Source organism: Eucyclogobius newberryi, unplaced genomic scaffold, assembly GCF_026437365.1.
Source record: "Eucyclogobius newberryi isolate DKJ021-1_F unplaced genomic scaffold, fEucNew1.0.hap1 SCAF_10, whole genome shotgun sequence".
NCBI lineage: Eukaryota > Metazoa > Chordata > Actinopteri > Gobiiformes > Gobiidae > Eucyclogobius > Eucyclogobius newberryi.
This window is the reverse complement of record NW_027315724.1, coordinates 31,362,921-31,388,137: the sequence shown is the minus strand read 5'-3', so window position 1 is coordinate 31,388,137 and position 25,217 is coordinate 31,362,921.

Genomic DNA, 25,217 nt, shown 5'->3' with positions numbered 1-25,217 from the left:
TTAATTAGAAGTTCTGGTGGCAACAGCTCCTCACACCTGTGTGTGTGATTGTTCTTTCTTCTCTCCGACACACATGCTGTGTCTTCTAACATGAGATAATGAGGGAGCGCACGGGGCAAAATGACAAGCGCCTATCTATAGCTCTCTGTTAGTCCACCTTTGCATTTATAAAACATACTTAAGATGTTTGAAAGAACAAGGGCTTTGCGCACGACAGCTCTGCGGTTCACACATGGGCCCATCACATGTTTGTTCTCTCTTTTTTGTGGTTTCTAATTTAATCTGAGAGAAAGGAAGCGAGAAAGTGAGGGGAGAGAGCGAGGGGGGGAGACACTCAAGTCTTAGTTAGTTTTGAATTGATAAAGAACTTCAGACCGCATATGCCTACTGTAGACGCTCTTTTCTAATTACAAAAATAACAGTGCAGCTATTTCATCAAGCCAAGCTGTCTGGTCGGGTTGGTGTCCCTTGGAGCACTTGATGCCCCTATGCAGTGTGCATTATGTGTGTAATGAAAGCGACGGGACTGTTGACTGTAATTATTGTTGTTTTCAGTTTTCAGTTCAATATGATTCAACTGTTGTATTATAATCTCCATACATCCTCAGGGATTTTGGAGAAAATGCATCCTTCCTTTCCCAGGCCATTCCATAAATATTTATACATCTATTTGAATAATATAAACTGCAATGAGAAACATGATTTTGGGGAGCATGGAGGTGATAGGAGGAAAGCGTGGGAGGTCAGCAGCCATTCAGACGAAACATCACTGGAGATGAATGATAGTGCCGCTTTGATTTTGGCAACAAAGATGGATTGATATTGAACCAGCGATTGAACCTTCGATTCGTCGGGGGGCCGAGCTGCTCTGTGTGTTCCCCTGTTACACTTGGAGAATCAGATAACAGAGTGACCCACACAGAGACAGAGGTGTAGTGTATGCACTTGTGATGTCCAAGAGGCTCAGTGATGAGAAATGAGATTAGAAGTGTTCCTCTCAGACAGTCAGAAGTGAGATAAGAAGAGAGAAGATACAGGGACAATGATACCCCGTTAGAATTCTATCTGCAGGTCTGACTACAGCTATTCTCATCGTCGCAGAATTGTGTACCAACAAAGTGTCTCATCCAGTTTGATTGGACATTGTTGCACTTCTGTGCCTGCCGTTTTGTGTCTGGTCTGGGTTGGGAAGGAAATGCTTCACTTCGGCCTAGTTGCACTGTCATTGTTGCTCAAAAGTGGCTATGATTGCTGATTCAAGTGCCACTATACTACTATCTTATCTCTTCAAGCATTTTTTCTATTACCCTATTTGAAGAAGAATCAGCACTTCTTCTACCTCCAGAGTTTGGAGTTGTTTAGAAGTGACACAGAGGAAGAATAATTCAATGGATTTAGTGATTTGGGGTGATACTGATGCTTTGGTAAACTTGTTAGCATGTTCTTTATGCTATAGTTATCTGAATAACTGTTCATATGTTACGTTAACATACCAGACACTTACCACAGTTCTGTCTGTGCCTCATGTAGCTGAAGGTGTTACGTTAGCATACGTACACCTATTCACCATGTTCTCTCATCTGTTATTATTTAAATTGCATTTCAAGATGTTCTTGGTCTTGGATTTGATCAAATAAATGTCCCCAAAAAATGCAACTTAGACTCCAGTGCGACTTATATGTTTTTTTCTTCTCGATTATACATTTTTTCGGCTGGTGCAACTTATAGTCCGGAAAATACGGTATTACCACAGAAAATGACAATTGCTATGTCTGATCCAAGCAAACCTTTGGAATATTACTGCTGCCATGCTTTTGAGCAAGACATTTAACTTGTTCTTTATCGTGATTGTCTTTACACACAATTCAATATCGATGACGAATATTCAAACTGACATCCAGAGAAGATTTGTTGCATATTTTTTGTCCTTCCCTAAATTTCAGATCGCCATCAGGGTCCACGATGATGTTCTTTTCACATTCATTCAAATGTAGGTGAAGCTGTCCTTATCATTGTTAACACAAAACAAAGAGCTGAGATGAATAGACCAAAATGAATGGCTAAAGGGAAAAAAAAAAAACATAGTGGCGAAAATTGATTTTGGACAAAAGCTTTTCATCAAAACCTTTGGGCAAAATATCCTTTCTCCAAAAGTACAATGGTGGGAAATGTGGTGTGGGGCTGATAAACACTGACAAATGAGAGGTGGACAGAGGCGATGAGATAAAAGACAATTAAAGTTAATGGGAGATGCTTCAAAAAAGTTTTTAAATGGTTTTAGAAAAAAAAAAAGACAGATTAATTGGATTCACACCAGAGACAAAACATACATAGATACATTTGTAACGGCACATTTTGTATCACTTTAATTGTGGAAGTTGACAAATCTAGTCAGAGAAAGCATGCATTCTAAAAGTTTAATATCTTTTGTCCACATAAACGGCAACACCAAATCCATATGTCGCTCAGAGACAGTTTGCTAATTGTATAGTATAGTGACGCGATTAATTTCCAAATTATCTAATTTTTCATTGAGTCCTGATACAGTGATTCATATGATTTAATATTACACATGATTGTGTCCAAAAGGGTGCAATATTTCACTGGAGATGGTGTGTTCAGGCTCAATTGGTTAAGATTTGCATTAAAGGAAAAGTTATATATTTCATGATGCTTTTTCACAAATTAAATAACCAATCTCTGTATTCTGAGATTAAACAAATTGAGTTTCAAGGGATGTTTCCTCAGTATAATGAAAAATGTTCAGAAGGAGATGTATTCAAAGTGGCACTATGTACACTTTTAGTAAATAGGATAATATGGTTCTGCACCATCCTATTATTTCCTCCATGAAGATGTTGTTGCTTTGCCTGTCTTTCACAAAAAGTCATAAAACTCCAAAACAATAATAGATGTGATATTCTCTATCACAGCCTGTCACTACAAACTCAACCACTTGGACAATTCTACCCAGATTTACATTACATACACATACAAATTGAACATTGATCAATAACTGGTGCAGTTTTTCCTCAAATATAAAATGTAATCATATTTATGTAATTTATCTGGCCTTCTCCTCCTAAAATGTAAGGAGGTCAGTGGTCACTAGATGCTTACCAGAATCACACATAATCAGAAATCTCAATTTAAAGTTAGTTGCTAGTTTTACACGCTAAATATGATCTAAATTAAAACACCAAATGGTTTACACATTCAATGACTTTTAACAAGGCTTTGACTTCACCTTGGTACCAGGCAACGCCCTCTGGATTATTCATAATTAGTGTTTCTTGCAGGCTAATGCTAACGAAAAAATAGAGTCGCCAACTGATAGATAAAACATATGACTCTTCATGTAAACAAGCATGTGACACCACTAAACTTAAGTATTATTTGAACGTTATTGAATAAATGAAAGATGGCTACGTTTATACCATACTGTGGAACATTACAGTCAAAGCAAGACAAGCAGGCGATGGACCCTCCACCAGAAAACCACACCACTTTTGAATTCCAAAGCAAAATAATTTTGTCATGACTTGTTTGGTCAGTTAAATAGAATCTTCTTTTTATCTACTTAAACCTAGATAAGTCTAGGTCTACCTCTTATAGTCTATTTTCATGCTTCATGTAGCTAAATCTGAATTTCCAGTTATTTTTTATCCAAATTCAGCCAAATTACTATATTCATGGTCAATTTCCTGACCAAATATAGACCTTGTGACCTTCAACATTTCTCTGTGCTCTTTCAATTTGTCCAGAAGCCTCTTTTCACTGGTAATAACGTCCAATTAGGAGAGAGTGCAGGTGAGGACACTGTGATTTCTCTTCGTCTGGGGTTGTTGACACTTTGACATCAGCTCCACTTGGCACGGTCAGAGGAAGCTTCTGCTTTTTTAACTGGATTTTAACTCCAGCCTTCAAAACGATTGCAACACATATGCAAATTTGCCTGACTCCCTGAATTTGAGCAACATGTGAGAATGGACGCGTGATGCCTTTGTAAGTGGATGTTGAAGGACCACTTTTACTTGTTGAATCTTTGGACCCTGTATCGCTACAAATAACATTTATATTTTCACAGCAAAATGGCAAAGCAAGACACAATTTAATATCTTAATGACTACATATTTACGCTGTCCTTTGTTTTAGCTTGAAGAGCATATGACTGGTTCTCATGTGTTCTTCACTTCACTTCACTTTGATTGGTGGTATCGGACATGTAGTAAATATTTGTCATTTGTAATAATAGTAGTAGTATAATAAATAGTTTGGTGTAAAGTTGCCATATAATATATAAGTTTTATATTATAGTGATGGCAGATCGTTGGGCTAGAACCAGAAGAATAGATACGAAATTAGAGTTAAAACCCAATGCTAACCTCCCATTACAAATAGGCTTGGCTAACATTAGCATTGACTTATCAAATCTCCTTTATAGTTCTGACTCGAATCTCACTCCCGACACGACGAGGGCTGGATGCTCAACACCGAGGATGGAACAGTAGGTTTAGTAAAGTTGGAGCGTTGTAAAGGCGAAATCCGACCAGTTGATAACTTTAAAGCCTACAGGTGCTCTCTCAAACAAAAATAATAATTTCTCATCACAAAATAGTACTTCCTCTATACAGTAGGTCTGGGTTGTCCAAACCATTACTACCCATTATCAACATCTAAGCCAAACCTGTGCATCTGTGGCTATACGTCACTTTTATGTTATATTGCTGCATTCTGGGATCACACTATCACACTGTCTTTGTTCATCTGCAGTTAATGATGATAATTTAGTAGAACTTTGAGTAATTATTCCACAGGTCTGAACTACAGTAGCTGAACGTCTTTGCCTATAGACGGTGAAGAGGGGCAACGAAAAGTGTTTGTCTGCTGATTCATGGTTAGTTGTGACTTCTAAGTGTCTATAATAAGTCCTCACATATTCTTCAGACTGAAGGGCAATGTTCAAGAGTCTCTGAGTTTTGTCTCTGAATGTGGATTCTTGTTTAGTGAAGGCCGCCTTGTCAAAATGTCAACCCACTTATTATTGTTCAGATAAAGCGTTTCACCTCTGGTAAATAAACCCCACAGACACTTTTTTAATTTTTGCTTATAAAAGTCAGCTTCCATCACTTCTCTATAGCAGGAGAACATGTTTGACACTTCATTTCAAGCTGACAACCCAACATAGTCCAAATTTTGCAATGACTTTACCGTACGTATGTTTTCACTTTTGATGCCTCGCCCGTCACGGCTGAGAAATTCCCTCCTGCTGGATCAATAACCTTTCTTTGACATTCTTTCTGCAAAAGGCAGTGACAGTTTGCTTTTCAAAGTCTCTAAATGCCAAGGCATCAGTGAACCAGAACAGTCTTCACATTTGTATACGTCTGACCTCGACGCTTCTGTCCTGTCTATTGCAACATGAGTAATTTTCTTCATCCTTCAAAACAGCACTCTGACTCGGCAGGTTTTGATGCAGTGAATAAAGATGTTTTGACATTACACTTTTCACTCACCGTACAAACTGTTATTGAAACATCAGATCTGTTGTGCATTGTGTATTCGCTTTTTGACATATTTACCTAGAACACGTTATGTACAACCCAAAGTAGTCTCCAATATGTTGCCGTGCATTTAACCAGCTCTTACAGGGGTCCAAACTAGGGTGGTAGTTTGGCAAATTGGCCCAAATTACCAAAAGTAGTACAGTTTACAGGAAATTCTGCAATCATAACCCAAATAGAAAACCTGTTGATGTTGTACAGACCTAAGATTAATGTTCCAAGCCGTATTAAAGGTCAAAACTATGTCAAATGCAAAATCTTCTTCTGTGGCCCTCAGCTATGTACTGTATATGTTTCAAAATGCGGCCTCGCTCACAAATGTGTGGAGCTACTGGGATATACTTTTAAACTTTGACTTTTGAATAATAGTCAATGTACTTCGATAAAACTGTGGTACATTATTATCCGACAGATATGTATTAAAATTCATTACAGAAGAAAAAAGTTTTCCAAAATTGTGGTTATTCACCTTGGTCACGGGCAGATGATCATTTTAATTACCAGTTTAATATCGTTCAACCCCTGTATACGTAATTTGTATTCACACGTTCATTCGTGAAAAAACAAACTCAACAGAGGGAACACATTCAAAGCTTTTAGAGGTAAAATTCACATGCTTTTTGACGTCCCACACATTTGAACACCTGTCTCTTCTCATTATCACTTGTGCTGAGTGGGCCGCCCTGCAGCTCAGCAGATGGTGAGACCTCGGCCATTTATGTGGGAGAAAATGAGCATTTGAAACTAGTCTGGCTCCTACTTTTGTAGACTACCGGTAGTTGTAATATATTCGACCAGTTATAATATTCCATTGGACCGCCTTCAGCTTTGATTAGAGCACACATTCACTGTGGCTTGTTTTCAATAAGCTTTGGCAATGTTAAAAGATATATTTTCCATCCAACATTATGTTTCACAGTTGATCTTGTATTGTTGATGTGAGAGAGTGACCGCTGCATAAAGCTTCAGCTCCAAACACTCTCACTGGGGTTCAGATCTGTAGTACATCAGTCTCTGCTTCTCCTCAGATGTTTTCTCTGCTCAATGCCAATGATTCGACCCTTCTCAAACACACTGACATCTTTTCCATGACCACGGGATTTGTCTTTCCACATGGTTGTTTCAGAAATGAGAACCCATGCAGCAGTTATCCTGCAGGAGGCTTGGACCTACTGTATTTTTTTTAGCTGAATCAAAGTGATGACAGTGTATTTTGTAGCCTTTTCTATAGTGTTTTTATTGACATACTGCAGATGCGCTGTCGTCCTACTGCTCCAAGTAGGAAGACGGCACCAAAATCAGTTTAAATCAGCTGACCAGACGCGTCACGACGTAGGCGGCAGAGTGCAGCCGAAACAGGTCTGGCTGTAAGAAATGCTAAACCTATTAAAACGTGGAGACCTAATGAACCTAACTGGACTATTAAATCCACTTATAGCCTTTACATAATGTTCCTAGCTAACAGTATCAAGGCCCAAGTCTCCAGTCTGTTTATATTGTGGCGATCAACCCTGGATCAGCGTAGTCCGGCTATAGAAAATCCATAGATTCACTTAAAGCTCCCATCTCATTAGCTCTGTCCATACATTTCTTGTGTAATCGTTCGAATGCATTTAGCTGAACCATTCCTCCCTGATATTGACATTTCCTGTGACTGAAAAGTTGGATGAAAAGAGACCGGAGGAGACAGGATAGTTTTTGTCAATCTATGTTTGATGTAGCGTTTACTGGGGCTGAATTGGTTTCAGTTCGGAGTTGACTAGATGTGTCCTCAATCACCAAACAAGAGACGGCCGGTGCATTTCAATAAGGACGGCCAGACGAGTGCCAGTGCTGGACAAGGGCTTAAACAGACTTGGGTAGATAAAGGAGAGAGGGGAAGCAGCTCGGAGACAACGTGGCAGGACTTCTAAACTGTGATGGGACAAAGGAAACATTAGAGATTGGATCCAAACAGCAGGGGAGACGCCATGCTGGGTCGTCCCACCAGACAGAGAGGTGTACAGACTCTGAATCACTGTGTAGTTTCTTTAAAGGGGCGCGGTAACCTCTCAAGCTTTCAATAGAGCAGGGGTTCTCAAACTTTATGGAGGTCAAGGTGCACAGGGATGCATCAAACCAACTTTAAGTGCGGATTAACTCATCTTGTTTTTAATTGGGAAAGTTTTTTTTTTTTAAATTATAGACCAAAGAAGGCACATTGAGCTAAACTGACCTTCACAAGCTGATATCTTAAATATGTTATATATTCATGCGTGGGTGATGTCAGTGGTCAGAAAATGTCAAAATCAGCTTTTCTCTCTTTCTATTTCCTTTTTTTACGGTATAGTATAGAACACATACTTTGAAAACGTACAACTACAGTAAGTGGCGGTAAATGCACTTTCTCAGTTGGCTGCCAATTTTGTATTTTTTGGCAGCAGGGACAGTGCACTCATACATAGTTACACACATATACTGAATACCTAATTATCTTCTAAAAGCACAATCTTTAAACTTAATTAAATCTATTAATACCAATATGAAGAGTCAAGGCCAGCAGCAGAATCAATCAAGCCGTTCTATATATATCTATAGATCTATATATATATAAAAGTCTTATGTCCATCGCGCTCTTATTTCCTGGTTTTTCGGTATCGGATAGAACTTCTCTCCGTTTATTTTCCCGGTTGCTGCATCAACTGCCACATAAAGCTTCACCATTGTGATAATAGTAAAGAGTGCGATATCATTAATGAAGTTTTGGGCCTCTTTGAGCCGTGTTTCGTCGTAAATCGAAGCAGAAAAACTCTGGGGCTTGTATGGGGAGATGAGCTTGGAGCCAGCGCGGAGCCAGGGGGAAGGGGGCGGGAGGCGACAGACGGGAGGGGGGTGGGGGGGGGGGGGGGGTGGGGGGGGATGGTGACGCGTGCCTGTGGTTATGACGCGGTCCTGCAGCCACCGCCCGTCAGTTTGGAGATTCGTGGAAAGGAGATAGTCTGTAATGTAGCTAAAACTGCGGGAATAAATTTAAAAAAAAACACTCGGGGTACATATATGAAGCACAAATAGTAATGTAAGAAGGTTAAAAGCTCTGAAAAGTCGATTTTGCATGTTATGGAACCTTTAAACTTAATTAAATCTATTTATACCAATATGAAGAGTCAAGGCCAGCAGCAGAATCAATCAAGCCGTTCTATTTGAAATAGGATTAGATTTAATTTTTTTGTTTACCATGAACATAGTGTAGAAGAATGATCACAAAGAAATGCATGTAGGAAATGATTACCAATGTTTTACCAGAGGAGTGATATAGATAGTTTACGACTGCCTTACATTGTGATACTTGGTAGATACAGTACACTTTGCTGTATTGATGAAATATTTAACTTTACATTAAATGAGTTTCATCCAGTTCTTATTGTACAGTTTCAGTCTTTGACACAGGTTTTCAATTGCACTACAACGATCAGTAAATTACCAGACTTTGTGGCATGGCTGAATTGGTAATTTCGTACATTTCTCCGAGCACGCTTTACCCTGAGGTAATTACAAAAAGAACAAATGAAAATAAAATACATTTAAACTTAGAGGCACATGAAGAACAGAGGACTCCGACACATACTTCCTCCCATACTTCCTCCCATAGCCGTAATAGTTCTCAATTGTCAGCAAACAGACACGGTATCATCACAGGCACCTGTTTTGACGTGAGCCGTATAGGGAGGATTTATACTCATTCTGACTATAGAGGTTTCCCCCTGACAGGTTTTGAAAAATGTTTACCTTTCTCACCAAAGCACCACTGCATCTTTGTAGTACCTTCCCGTTATTGTCTATTTGTCCCTCTGTGCTCCGACACATTTCAAAACACTCCTTTTTCCGTCCCGTCTGTGAACGCTCCGCTACTTGTGGGTTTTACCATCTCCGCGCTCCACTGTCTGCATCTCACCTTTCTGTTACTCAAAGTCGTGTTTGAACTCACCTTCAACTTCAAAGAAAAGCGGCGGTTTTGTGTGCTGTTTTTGTTTGTTTTCACTGCACTGTAGAGTTGCAGCCCTTCAGCATTCTCCACACACATACACATGTTGTCTGCGAGGATCATCCGTCTTCCTTGTTCGGTAAAACGCTTTGAATTACTTTGTGTACAAATTGTGCTCCTCAAATAAACTTGCCCTGCTAGTTTTTTTTTTGTAATGGGCTGTTTCATGAATGTCTTTCTATAGTTTATTACTGCTATTTACATTATTTGTTGTGGTTAAGACAGTAAGAAGGTTCGATTCCTGCGTTGTTTGTCTGTGAGCGTTTGCATGTTCTCCATGTGTAGGGTTTCTTGTTTAAGCTTCTTGTTTAAAGGCAACATTGTGAGGACTTTTAACCATTCGAAAGATCGACAATTTTGCTTTGAATTGTTAATTGTTATGGAAATAGCGCAAACCTTTCCTCTCTTTAAAACCCACGGTGTCTTCCAATTATCTCAGAAAACACAGTATAGTTCAGTTTGGTTCATATAGGTGGGGCCCGGGACTGACCCTCCATCTGATCTGACCATGTTGTAGAATTAGTAATTTATAATGAAAATTGAAATACATACTATTCTACAACAACAACAAATATCGTACTTATATTTTGGCAACTTTGAAGTTTATAATTTTACATCTGCTGACATTATGAGGCAAGAAATGCAATAATTATTATTTAGCAAACAAACTGTAACACAGGCCAAAACATGTGAGTAACGGATGGTGAGTAACGCGCTTCCCTGTTTCAGCTCGTCCTCCAGGAAGCACTCTGTACCTGTAACACGGGTTAGGGTTGCACAACACTTATCATTATCAACTATGTCCTTACTGTAGACTATGAAACGGGGTAAAAAAAGCATAATACAGATGTTAAAACAGTCAAAAAAAAATGTACTCCTTAAACATGGATCCTCTCTTAATTTTGGATGGAATTTTGTGTAAATAGATTGTGTTCACATGGCAACATTCTTGTCCCTGTACATTCACATTGAGCTGGAGGGTGTAGTGTGTGATCTGCTGTCGGATATGTCTGTATGATATCTGTATGATATCTGTATGATATCTGTATGATATCTGTATGATGTGTATGATATCTGTATGATGTGTATGATCTGTATGATCATACAAGTGTGATGTGTATGATCTGTATATGTATGTGTAACTACCGTGGTTTTCTCAGTCTAAAAAAGGACATCACGCTCCATACTGATGTTTGTGTCCAGTCAGGTTTAATTGTAGATTTTAAACTTTGACACCATGAAAACTAAAACAAAAACAGAAAATGCATCAGCAATAACGAATTACAAAACAGTATAAGAAACAAACATAAGCATATTTACCGTGTTCGCCAACATGTGACCATTGGTAGTTAAGTGGTTTTCTGGCAGACGCTTGTCTTTTTCTTTCTCTAGCCAGTCTTGTCTTTTACCGTTCTGTTTCACGGCTTCTCTCCCTCTATCTCTCTCCTGGTCTCTATTTATACTTCCGGGGCTACGCCCGTGGTCACATGATGACTTACACCGGTAAATATCAAATTAAATAAATAAACAAATAACAAACAACTACAATGATGCCTGCACCAACTTGGCGAGAAATAAAATAATAATGAAATAAAAACTCCCGTGAAAATAAAGGTGTTTGAAAATACTGACAAATAGCGTCAGCTACAGTATGATATCTGTATGATGTGTATGATCTGTATGATCATACATGTGTGATGTGTATGATCTGTATATGTATGTTATCTGTATGATGTGTATGATCTGTATGATCATACATGTGTGATGTGTATGATCTGTATATGTATGTTATCTGTATGATCTGCTGTCTGACTGCAGATTTTTAGACCTGGTTTATGGTTCAGATCGCTATAATTATTGAGCCTATCCTCATGAAGCAAAAACCAACAAGTTAAACATCTGTCACTGTGAATAAACAAAAGTGTAAAAAAAACAACCAAAAAAACGCTTGATTAAACTGCAAAGGTGTGACAGAACTTTTAGCCATGACATTATTATGACGAAGTTTGTGAAGCCGATCCCAAACAAATAATGACAAGGAGAAACATGTGTGCTTTTCTATTTACTTAGGCCCTGACCCACCATCTGAGAGTATGACATCGTGAAATTTTAGAATGTGACAAATGGAAAAATATGCTCAATATTTGCCACCAATCAAAGCAATGATACAAACACGAAAAGCATCATAACTTTACTTAGCCTTTTCACTGACTGGTTAAAATTCCACTGCCTCTTTAACTCTCTTCAGCCTTGAGCACTGCTGACTGAACCAGAGAGGCTTGGCACGCTTACAATCTGAGGCTGGCAAAGACTGTCACCCTAATTACCTTCAGGACCCATCACGTAATTATTCACAAGTGAAAGGTACAAGGGACATTCTGCCGCTAGACCAGCTTGATACAAAACATGATTTCTATATATCGCAATGAGCCAAGTGTAAAGTGGTTGATTTATTGACTACACATTATCTCTGGAAAATACCAGAGCGTTGTAGCTCCTTAGAATCCTTAGAATGTCTTAGAATCTTTATTTGTTATGTTGCTGACTATTTCTTTCCTGTCTTTCTTCTATGTGCGGTTGCTGGACCTGATCTTTCCTGGATTTGTGCTTGATCTTCCAAGGTAAAGCTTTTTTTATTCATTTATTTGTTTGCACGGATTGGAATAGAGTGCTCAACACGACCGTTATGTTGAGTTGATTATCAAAATGTAAGCAGCTCTCACACACACAGACTCTCACTTGTAATTGCTTCAGGCGGATTCCAGTCTGTTTGTTGTTCGAGTACCCACTGCTGTGTGTGTTTTTGTCGGATTTATGTGGATGTAAAAGTTGTAGAAGTTTAATTAGGAGTAAATCAACTTGAACAGCATGGGGAAAAAAACACACACATTTCCTTGTGTAGTGGTGAAATCATCTATTTTAATATACTGTCGTTAGTGCAGGATGTATTATTTATATTTGTATTGACGATAAAATACCTGCTGAATGTTTGAAATGGTGACCTTTTAAAGCTGCCATATTGCTTATGATTCCAACTGCGGGAGCGACATACCAGAATCTAATCACTCCAGCATATTGCCCGCATTCTCAGTGACCTTCTTTCGCTAAAGCTAAGATAATCTTAGTATTAGCTGTAGAATAAACATGTTCAATCCATATTCTTAAGTATTTAATTTGAGCAGATGTACACTATCCCTGTACGCAGCATATCCTATCCGCCGTAAATGAAATAATGACAGCCATTTCATTTCATCGAATCAATAAAGTTCAACAACAGTATATTTATGACGATTTGAGTATCCGCTTCACAACAATCAGGAAAACGCTGTCGACAGCTTATACAGCAAATCCTACACTTTTCAGATCGATGCCGCAGCTTTAGAGGGCTTCGCTGAGTTATTGGTTTGTGGCTTTGTTTTTGCGGAAACATCGGAACATTGTGTTGTTGGATAGAACAGAGTGAGCCTCCCAAAGGAATCATACATAACTGATGAAAGTGTACCAAAATAAACATTGATCAAGTGTCAAAGAACAAATCAAAGCAAAAGTAATAGGGACGCCAAATAAGAACAAACCTTTCAGACAACTATTGGGGATTCTGTTACATGCAAGACATTCAGCAACAAATAATATGAAAACAGCTTTCAATTTTTTAGTAGAATAGTTTTGTTGTTTCTTCAACATCAGAGGCAGGTAAGAAATGATGTACCGTAAATACCTTGACATTTGGACATTGTTCCCTCATTAAAAACCCATTTCATTTGTGTTTGTTTGATGGATGTCATTTATTTTACGTATTACTATTTAATTGGTTAAATTACTTTTATTCCAAACAAATGAAATGTTTTAAAGAAGTTTGTTTTGCTTTTTTAAATCCTACCACCGAGCAAAGTTCATATCATACTTCTGTGTCACATACTTCTTCAGACACATTAATCAAAGTTCAGAATTGTATGATCATTAAATATTAAAAGTCCAGCAAACCAGTAGCAAGTGGTGTTGTCCTCATGTAGAATATAACGTATAAAACAATGATGTCGTGGTAAATACAACCTTCTTTCTACATCTTGTAAACAGCCTATATAATGTCAAATACAAGCAAATGCCTTTTACAAGGTCAGCTCCCTCTGAGCCTCAGAAATCACAAACGTCTCAGTTTTGTGACCTCAGACAGAGCTGCCAGATCCATAAATCATGGCTAGACTCATTGGAGCATTTCTGCCTCCAACCCAAATCCGGATTATAAATTGCAAAATTTCCAATGCCAAAGCAGCGCACATCAAGCCAATAACAGCACAAATAATGCAAAATATGAGTTCTTTAATTCTACTTGATTATAAAAAAATTGGTTTATATCTATCTCAATGTTGTTTATGTATTTGCTGTTTAATTTAGTTGTCACTTTAAAGGGCCTGTTCCAAAGTGAATGAACTGTACTTGAACCATGACATAAACAACCGGCTATAGTCACAAATATATGTCCCACCCATTTCTGTACATGCGCTTCTGAAAAATGCAAAATTACCTTTTAAAGTAGACAGTATCTTCAGTCATTTTGGTTCCTATAAGACTCAAATTTATTCCTTTAAATGTACCAGTACTTGTTTGCCTAGGGATTTGGCACACATTTCCTGACTCAACCATCTAAATCCTCGCAGCTTCTATTTTCCTACAAATTAGTGCCTTTGTTTTTTACTATTTATTTGCCCCGTTGCAAAATTTGGCAACCATCTTGAGATATGTTGCTCACTGTGTCTAGTTTGGACTCCCGCCAGTGTCATCTCAGCTCTCCCAATGACAGCCATATGGTCATCGCGTTCACCTTTTGTTTTTTTCGACATCCTTCTTTCGCAATTCTCCCAAAAACTTTGCGAGTGAAAGTAGTTGCCAAGAAAGGAGGCCATTTTTGCTCGTGTAAACTTCACCATCGCCGCTAAATGAATTCAAACGCCGTCGAGCCGTGACAGCCTTCTCCTGGCGTGTCGCCGAGCAGCTGATGCAACTTTGGTTCCGGTGGCTGTGCTCACAATGGGGGCTCCTCCTCACCGTGACACTGGCGCCTGGAGCGGTCTCATTGACATTGCACAAACGCCTCCCGGACACCGTAGAAGTGACCCGCACTCACTGTCGGTGTCAGCTTCCGGACGCTTTCAAAGTCGCCGCTGTGTGGTTGTGGTGATGAGGTGTGGCGTGGGTGCGTATATGTTAGGATGTTTAAAAGAGCGTGTGATATATGCCATCAAAGAGCGTTTGATGGCATATTTACATTCTCCTGCTGTTCTAAAATGTCCACATGGCAGGACAAATAAAGGATTTCTTATCTTATCTTATGTTTGTATTATTTAGCTTCACTGTAAATACAATGTGGCTCCGTTATTCATGTATTTATTTATTTATTTATTTCAATTCTGGATTGGACACACTTTGCAAATGTCCATGTTCTGGACAAGCACTCTAAACGCAGTTTACGAGTTTATCCGTGTACATTTGGTAAGTACATGCCATTGATGTTGATGATTTGATAAAGTGTTTTTTTTTTAAAGGTTGGACGTCGTAATACATTTCCTTATTCTTCAGTTTTGTTTTTGATTGAAATGGCATTTGCGCTACACTCCCGACTTGACTTTCATGCACAATGCTGTAATCAGTAAAAGTGTGTACCCGCTTCCTGTTTATAGGTAATAGCTTGCAAAGCACTAGAAAGCACGTACTTCCGTTTAGTCATCAGGAGCCACATCTACTTATACAGCTTTGTTTACAGGGTAGAGGAGGAACATGCTTGTGCACATCTTTTGCCTTTTTAATAAATGCACGTGCACATATTGTTGTTGCTCTGCACATGACAGAAAACAGGTAAACAGAGATGTGTTTTCATGTTTTCTGGTATTATGCTGAACGCGCACGTGGAGCCCGGCTTCCTCTGTGCCATCAACCTTGAGCGGAAGGTTAAGAATGATCGATTTGTAACTTCATTGGCGCTGCAGATAGTGGGTTTGACGTGCATTCATGAGCGTGCATAGACTCAAACCCCACCACTGCATCAGATTAATCAAATTCACCTCCGCTATCAGTAAATCTCTGCCCTTATCTCGGGCGCTATTGTAAAGGAGGCACTGACACGTAGATTAGACATCATTACCTGACGAGACAAGTGCAGAATGGATGTGCGCGCGCTGGTAATTACGGCGGCACACGACATCACACATTTTTGCCTTTAGGATGTTCAGCATTCAGCATTTGCATGGAGGTGTGAGCATGCAAACACGCAGCGCATTAGCTACGCCTCCTCAGTCCTCGGCTCAATTTACAGTCACTTTGGTCACACATTGGACACGCACGCTTGTTGGCAAGTAACACTTATCAATCTCGTTGCTTATTGTATAACACTAGAACACAAAGAGCGTGTTGAGTTTTCTGTTGTTCCAAGCTTGACCGCGTACTTTACTTACTTTAAATTAAAAACGTTTCATCTTTATATGAACTGATGTCTTGATACTGGTAAAATGCTTATTCTGTATGTAAATAGTGTTACTTTAATAAAATATTATATAAAATAAATCATGTTGATTTAATACGGTGCTTTTACAAGCCATTGGACGCTTACTACTTGACTTTATTATGTGTGTTGATTCCATGTGGATTATTAGGACATATCTGTGTGGCTGTTTGGATTTAATAATGATCCATAATTCAAAGTGACACTGTTCACCATGATCTGCTGCAATATAAAATTGTTACCCTGGTCTCCAACACATCATGAAAATAACTCCTCTTTCTCTGCCTATTTATTTAGTTTGACTGACTCCCAATTTGAAATCATAAGCATAAAATATCAAATAAACAAAATGCATCTCTCCTACCCCGTGATCTTTTCATACAAATACCAAGTTTGTCAAGTGTATAATTATGCAGTTTAGAGTTCAACAGCAAAAGGAAGTAAAACAATTATGAACGAGCACTGACCTCTAGTGGTCATTGTAATTCACTGCAGGGCTTTCATCTGTACAAACTGTTGTTTTTATACAGGGAAAAAGAGCAAGACACCGAAGTCTAAAGTTGAATGGTAAAACAACATTTATAACAACAGCACATTGCATATTGTATACACAATGCAATAAACAAACTGCATATACCGGTAAGTTTATCCTGATATCCCTGTACCAACTAAACAGAATAAATTAAATGTCAACGCTGAAAACTTGTAATGGCATCAAATAATTCATGGCTTCAGTGTCTTTTATATATATTTTTAAGATATGTTTGTGAGATAGATGTTGCTAAAATTTCTTTGAGTTTAAGATGCTGTGCTGTTTGACTTTAGTTGAAAGAGTTTGAATAAATAATAACACACCACACAGAGGCCTTGGTGCCTCATTAAAAAGTAAACACATACAAAGTCAAAGCCACAGAATCACAGTTAAACAGCAGATTCTAAACTTAGTGCAACCTTTTACATCTGCACATTCACGTTTCTCATTATGCACCTTGAAATGATGTTGGCACAATTATTTTACGTTTTGTCAGGTAAAACATACTTATACCTTTTAATATTTTATAGGTTTGCTCTGGTCACACTTCATGTTTCATCTACTTTATTTACTTAAATGTCTCAAATGTAATTAATGATTTGCTTTTTGGGTTTGGAATTGGCCTATTTCTCATTGGTTAAGCATCAAATACTGACAGATACTAATAACATGTCTATTTATATATGTAATTTGCATAAAAACATGACACAGCAGAGAGTGAACAAACAAGCACACATATTTGTCCCATGTTTCAAATAAATCCTTTTTCAAATTGACTGTGAATGTCAGTGTTTCGCTTATACGAATGTCTATTATATAATTTGTCAATTTATTCTCCATTTATTGTGTCCATGGCAAGGTTTTAATGCCCAAATACTTTGTGCTGAAGTCAAGTGGAATGTCAATGCTGAAAACACTCTGCAGCTAATCTTAGGCTAGTATTTATAGACAATAATTTGATGCTTTTAACGCACTTAACTGATGATTGTTTTCCTGTTTTAGTTCAATCTGTTTATATGTTGCCTAATTTGGCTATTGGTATTATCATAGCTCTGAATTTTGCTTTTGTCTCACTTCTCACTCATGAGAATAGTGATGTCTTAATCCCTCATTCGTGTTGAAGTAAGTTGAAATAGCCTCAACATAAATATCCATTTGTATATTTGTTGCTTTAATACTCTTATTCACTTTGGTGTAATTCCGCCACAGGCAAAAAATACAGTTGTTATTTACCACCAACACTCACAAGCGGATTTATCAGCATAACACTGTCAGTACTCTTCAGTTTTAAAGTCTAGTCTTCAACATATCTGCAATCAATGATGTTTTGAATGACTTTTGCCGATACTGTCATGTTCCGATACTTGCCTCTTCCAAAGTTACAAAGCAAGAATAAACACTCAATCATGTTTCATTGTAAATATGTATATTTTTGTGGGGGTGCACGGTGGCAGAGTGGTTACCTCCCAAGTAGGAGATTGTGGGTTTGAGACCTACACATGGGCGGAGTCTGCGTGTCCTCTGTGTGTCTATGTCTCTGTGTTAACCCCCTGCCCAGAGTGTGCTCCGCCTACGGCCCAAAGTCACTGGGATAGGCTCCAGTTACCCGCGACCCCGAATGGGAACAAGCCATAGAAAATTAATGAATATATTTTTTTCTTTTAATTTATCAATGTTTTCATCAATCAAGTTTTTGTGTTTGGAGTGAGGTATTTTTTTTATGTATTTCATTATTTTCTGTCGTTAATAAAAAAGCTGAAAAAATAAATAAAACAACATCACAACAAGGTGCAACACTATTATATGTTATTTGTGCTAATGATTGTACAAACATTACACCCCTGTGCTCCACTCATTAACCACAGTCACAAACACACACCTCTGCTTCTGTGATGTCTCTATAGTAACAGCAGACGGACCAAAATAGGAGTTTTTTTTTTACACCAGAGTCAATTTAATATGTAAAATGTGACTTAAGACTTACAGAAGATCAGTTGATTGGTTCAAGCTGAAATTCTGTGAAAATCAAGTTAAAATGCAATCGTTTTGATTACTGAAGGAGCGTTCCGAGATTGTAACAAGACCTACAGTACTTCAGGCTGTAAAGTACATGTGTAGGGTTGATCCATCCATCCATCCATTTTCTACCGCTTGTTCCCTTTCGGGGTCGCGGGTGTTGATCACCTTTAAAAAAGAAAAAAAAAAACATAAATATTATATAGATTTGGATTGGTGATATATCATTAACCACAATAATGCAAATATAAATACATTTGTAAACATAGCAATGGGGCTGTAAACATTTTAAACAAGAATAAGATAAGATATCCTTTATTGTCCACACATGGGGAAATTTCATTGTTGCAACGCAGGTCTTATAGGAAGTTTAAAAAACACTCTTAATAGAACTCGTATAAACAAAACTCTTATAAAAACACTCTTAATCTACTTTTATATAATAAAACATAACTGGGATCATTTTATTTATTGTCTTTCTAGACTTTGCACAGTGTTGAATCTAATTGTATTATCATTATTTATATTCCCCTTTCTGCATTTTATTGGAGCTTAAACATTTCAACCAGAGAAACTTTTTGCGCAAAACTGTCTCCACTTATTTTCAACTTTTCAATGTTTCCCAAAGCGTGCACAAGTGGCCCTGAAATGTGCAGACAGATGGAATATTACAGTACTTTTTAATTAATTCCACTCAGGGCAGATTTGGCAGCCCGGCTCCACAGTCAATCTAAACACGGCCCTCTCTCCAGAATTGGTTTGGCAGCATATGCCCGTGGATTGGAGATCATTGTCCATACAATTGCTGCAGCTGTACACAAATGCGGTGGTGTTGATTAAGTGTGGAAACGAGCTAAATTGATAAATAATATCACGTTTTGCATATTTTCGGTGAATAATGCACATGCAAATATAAAACGTTCAATTAGTGCAGTTCAATTCGACTAATTTGGCATCAAGTTCCCCAAAGTGCCACGTTTACTACGGGTGCGTGATGTATGAATAGTAGCAGTATGTGGAGGTGATAAGTTAAAAAGACAATGGAATGAGCAGAACAGATTTGAGTCGGAACTACAATAAAGTGTCCGAAAAAACGAAACAAAACGTATTTGAACGCATTTTCAGGGCCCTCTGGTCGATATGAGAGTTCATGATCACGTTTAGGTGTTTGATTTTCAACAGAAATGGTGAGTGTGACTCTAACTGAAAACAGATGGCTGGTGCTTGTAATGTTATTTGAGACTGAGGGACTTTAACAGCACAATGCGTCAGGTCAGAGTGTGTTGAAACAAAGCTCAGATTAAGGTTGAGTAACAGAGCTTCAGACAGAGCAGTTTTTTTCTTTGTTTAAGCATTTCTTTGGACTTGTGCTGTGTTCCATTTGTCCGCAGAGGTTTGATTTATGAAATGCAGACTGGAACACTCTTATATTTCGCAACATTTCAGAACACTGAGGTCATCAGAGTTAGGAAATCCAAAATGGCTGTGTTTGGATACAGTTTAATATCAGAAAGTTCAAATATTAATAGTATCTTTAGCCTGTGAACTACCTGTTATAAATGCTAATGTTACAAACGTAGACAAAACTAATGACATAAAAGCAGAAATTCACTTTCACTCAATGTATATTGTACATTGTTTTATGTTGCACCGAATCACCAAGTCCTATGTTTGTGAATTCTGTTCGTTGACAATGGCAATGAACCTTTTCTGATTCTGATTATACAAATAATAACTCTGTCCAGGTTAATAACGTAATAAAGCAATTTCCTGGTTAACATAATTTGATTTGAATCATTACAGCACAAAAACTGTAAAATATTGCTGAAACGTGAGAATACTTTTTACTTTTTTACTATTTTATGTACTGCCAACCGTTAAAACCTCAACCTTTTATGATTGTTTCTTTAAATACACAATCCTGGTAATTAGATTTGAAGAGAAAACATCAATATTATTTCCAAATCATGCATTTCTATTGTTCTAAATATTTCTCATGCCATCCAGTCGCTGGTGCTGTGACAGAGGGGCAGTAAACACAGTTGGAGGCCCCCGGCGTTTTGTTGTGCTCCTAATTCCGTAATTTGCTGCCTTGCTCGGCGCCCGTTGATGCCAGTTATCTCGGCAGGGTTGCCCGTGACGTTTCCTTTAGCGACGGTAAATAAGCGCCGTCCTCACCCGCCTCGCGTTCAACCCATTCAACCCATTCACCGCACACGCCAGAGGACCCGACTCACCTCAGGCTTTGTGTGTCCCGCCGTTTACCTTGGACTCACACACTCAGTGACAGACGTCTGCATCAGATCCAAAGACATTCTGAGTGGAAATGCAAATTATTTATTGATATAAGTGAGGGCAGCTGCGTGGGCTGGATGAATGCAGGTAATTAGAACCAGCACTCAATAGCGTTATACAATGCATTACAGCTGAGTCTATTTCATCACAGACATATATGAGAAAAACATTCATGTTCAAACTCCTACACAGACTGAATACATATTTTTTGTGTGTTTCAATTGGAATTAAATAAAGAAAATGGCAGCTGCGATACGTGATGGAGATGCTGAAATGTCCAGCTTTTGTCCGATCACCGTGTTATTTGGAGAGTGTTAACTGTTTGAGTGAATGCCAAAATCACATCTCAACAAAGCAATACAAAAAATACAAACAACAGACATAAAGACATTTTCATATTATAATCTTTTAAGTGTGATATAGATAACTCAGGCAAACAAAGATCACATGAGTTCATGTTCACGACAGATGTAGAGTCCCTAAAAACACACAAAACTATACTATACATCTGCCTGAAGAGTGGGTCCAGTTCGCCTCCGACGGTCCCTCATCTGCCTGAAGAGTGGGTCCAGCTCGACTCAGACGGTCCCTCATCTGCCTGAAGAGTGGGTCCAGCTCGACTCAGACGGTCCCTCTTCTGCCTGAAGAGTGGGTCCAGCTCGACTCAGACGGTCCCTCTTCTGCCTGAAGAGTGGGTCCAGCTCGCCTCCGACGGTCCCTCATCTGCCTGAAGAGTGGGTCCAGCTCGACTCAGACGGTCCCTCATCTGCCTGAAGAGTGGGTCCAGCTCGACTCAGACGGTCCCTCATCTGCCTGAAGAGTGGGTCCAGCTCGCCTCCGACGGTCCCTCATCTGCCTGAAGAGTGGGTCCAGCTCGCCTCCGACGGTCCCTCTTCTGCCTGAAGAGTGGGTCCAGTTCGCCTCAGACGGTCCCTCATCTGCCTGAAGAGTGGGTCCAGCTCGACTCAGACGGTCCCTCATCTGCCTGAAGAGTGGGTCCAGCTCGCCTCAGTCGGTCCCTCTTCTGCCTGAAGAGTGGGTCCAGCTCCAGTCTCCTCGTGTCCGTCTGTCCGTCTGTGAGAGTCGGATCTCTCCTTCACTGGAACTCCTCCAGGTTTCTACGCTTTTTTCCCAAAGAGGTTTTTTTTGTAGTTTTTCCTGGCCGAGAAGGAGAGTCTAAGGACAGAGGACCCTGGGACATCGTCCCTCGCCACCACAGACATTGTCTGACTTCATCGCCACCACAGACATTGTCTGACTCCATCGCCACCACAGACATTGTTGATTCATTTCTCCCTGTGGCCCTCAGAGGCAACTGTTGTTGTGATTTTGGGCCTTACAAAAATAAATTGATTTGATTTGATACTACTACTATATTTCCCTTTAGTGATTAAACTTTTGTATTTTTGACAACCTATTTTTCCCTTCATATAATGTTTATGTTTATGCTGTAAAATCAGAGCGAAATTCTATTCATTACATATTTTCATTTAGTAACAGTGGGCTCAGTACGATAGTGACAAAACATATTATTTGTGTAGTTGTTTTTGGAGTACTCATTAGTTATAGCCTTATTTTAAAGTTGAATAAAAAATAAATGTTGTCCACTTTTTTAAACAGCTTTCTTTGGGCATTTTCACAATAAATTATATACATGATATTCACACTTTTATATCCTTAAAAAACGACATTCACTGCATTATCTACATTTTGATTTGTTTCCCACCTATATAATGTAGTTCTGTCATTTCAAAGTGGCATCCACAAACCTATAAGCTGTATCAACTAAAGTAAATGTATATTTTTCTTGTTTTAGAGGCTGTAACACATTTGCTCACCACCAGATGTCTCTCCCGCATCGTGAAGCCGGCTCTCTCTTCTCCCACTGCCACATCTTATTCAAGTTCCTGCTGTATTATCAGACGAAATCAGACTTATTTAAAATACAAAGTGCTACTCGATGCCCAGATACTTACTTTGCTATCAGTTCGAATAGGGCCGGTCCAGTTTGATGGATGGCCCTTATCAAAGTTGGTCTAATGCAGAAGAGCAACAGTGGCGAAGTTACTAATCATATCTGATCACAGCCCTATCCGATCCATTATAAACCGCAGCGTAAAACTAATACAAAAATGAATGCGCTTGTCCGTTGGAGCTAAAGTGAAGTTAATTATTGACGTACATTGGGGAGTTGCACTCACTGACTCCGTAACTTATAGCAGAGCACTCATTTTAGATTGAACACTATCTGCCTCTACAGCCTTGTCATTAAGATTACATGACAGATTTTTAATGGTTCCTGAAAGATCGTTCATTTTAGTTGAGACAGGAACATCAAAAGTCCATCAACTAATGCAAGTAAACTTTTAAACGTCACATTGATCACTCCGGACTATTCAGGTCAGAGCCTGTACTTAATCATTTACACAGTGTTTCATTAAATACATATTCAAAGGCAGCATCCACTATCCTAAATCTGGTGTTTGCCGTTGCAATTTTTAGCATGAAATGATAATTATACACTTAAGGTTAGTATCTATGGGCCTTAGGCGGAGTACACTCTGAGAGCCTGACAACCATGATGCATTCTCCCCTTCACACTGTTAAATGTACGTCTTTGAATAATAGTAGAAGGGAAAACAAGAGAGCACACAATTGTCTCACTTAGACAATGAAAAAAGATAAAAGAACGAACTAAAGACATTCTTGGTTGATTAAAGACGTGCTCTGTTCTTCAAAAAGTATCTCTGTGATCTGACCGTGTGTCTGACCGAGCGTGCACCGTCAGAACCACAAAACCATAGGAGTTCACGCAAATACAAAAACGACTAATAAACACTATTTACTCTTTATTAAGGCGGATGAAAACTCACACAAACGTAACTCACTATAAGCCTTTTCCTTTCTGCTGCTTAGAATCTAGACTAATACAAATGTTGGTTAACTAAGACACCATCGACCGAACAATCATCTAATCAACTGAAGGATTAAGGGTTGAAGGACTTCAGAAGGGCTGATATGAACTGCAAATTCCAAAACAAATTGAAAGAATACAGAAACTTCATCATACCCTTTTAAACAGACTATACTATTTGTGCTTACTAGGACAAGGCTGCAAAGTTTTGCATCTTTTGATTAAATATCTATTGATGGTTTTAGGTCCCATTTGTGTTTAAAAAATCCCAGAGGAATGGATTTCATTAACAGTCTCTAGTGTGCAGGGGCTCAGCGAAAAATGTTCAATTTGTGAAGGCTGTGAGGTGGGCCACACGTATCAGACTTGTTTGTTCAGCACATCCCACAGGAGCAGAGGGGAACATTTGTATTCTGCGCTTAACCCTTAACGTGCTCACGTCCGGGAGAGCTGATGCTTCAAAATAAAGACTGCTGCACCTTAAAAATGAGAAGTACACAACTATTTCCTTTCAAACATATTTCTCACTTAAAACATTCCCAGCATCCTCATGATTCCCCATAATGAGTTTAAATAACAGCTTTTCATCTGCCTCTTTGATTTCATACCACTGCTATAACAACAAAAAGTGTGCTACTACCAACGTTACTTCCTGGTTAACGGGCAATAAAAGTTATATATATTTTTATGATTCTTTATTAGACAGATACAACAAACATAGATTAACATGGTGTCATCTGATCCAGGAATCACAACGTTTATAGGTAATTTCCATCATTCCAAATTTCAAATACATATTTTTGGCTGTATTGTACTGGTGCAAAACAAACGCACCTTTATGCAGTCCCTTAAAGATGTTTGCATCTTTTGTGAATGTTTTTGTATGTCACAAAGTATATATCTCCTGATAATTCATTCGCTGTATACTTACATGCCATGGTTGTCATTTTCACATCAATTAAAGCAACAAAAACAGAAATGCTTGAGCCACACATTGAGAAATAAAAACTAAATTGTTCCTACCTGCTTTCCTTCATTCTGCAAATAAATCCATTATGAAGCTTGCATTTAATTAACGAAAATCCCTTCAGTATATTTCTTATTAGAGACGCTCACTGACTGGATTACATGGCTGATGGTTACACAATGAAAAAGCCAAATATAAATAGCGCGGGTCTAATGAGAAATGTCGTCTTATACAGTAAGATATCGAAATAAAAAATCCTTATGTGCTTATAAGAATCTCGTCGCTATTGCACTCTGCCGGACATAATTCCTTTCTTCTCCTCATGACACTTTTCTCTGTGTATTTTATCTGCGACGACATGTTGCTCTCAGGCTTGCACCGCTTAAAATAGAACCCCATAAGCTTTGCGGTT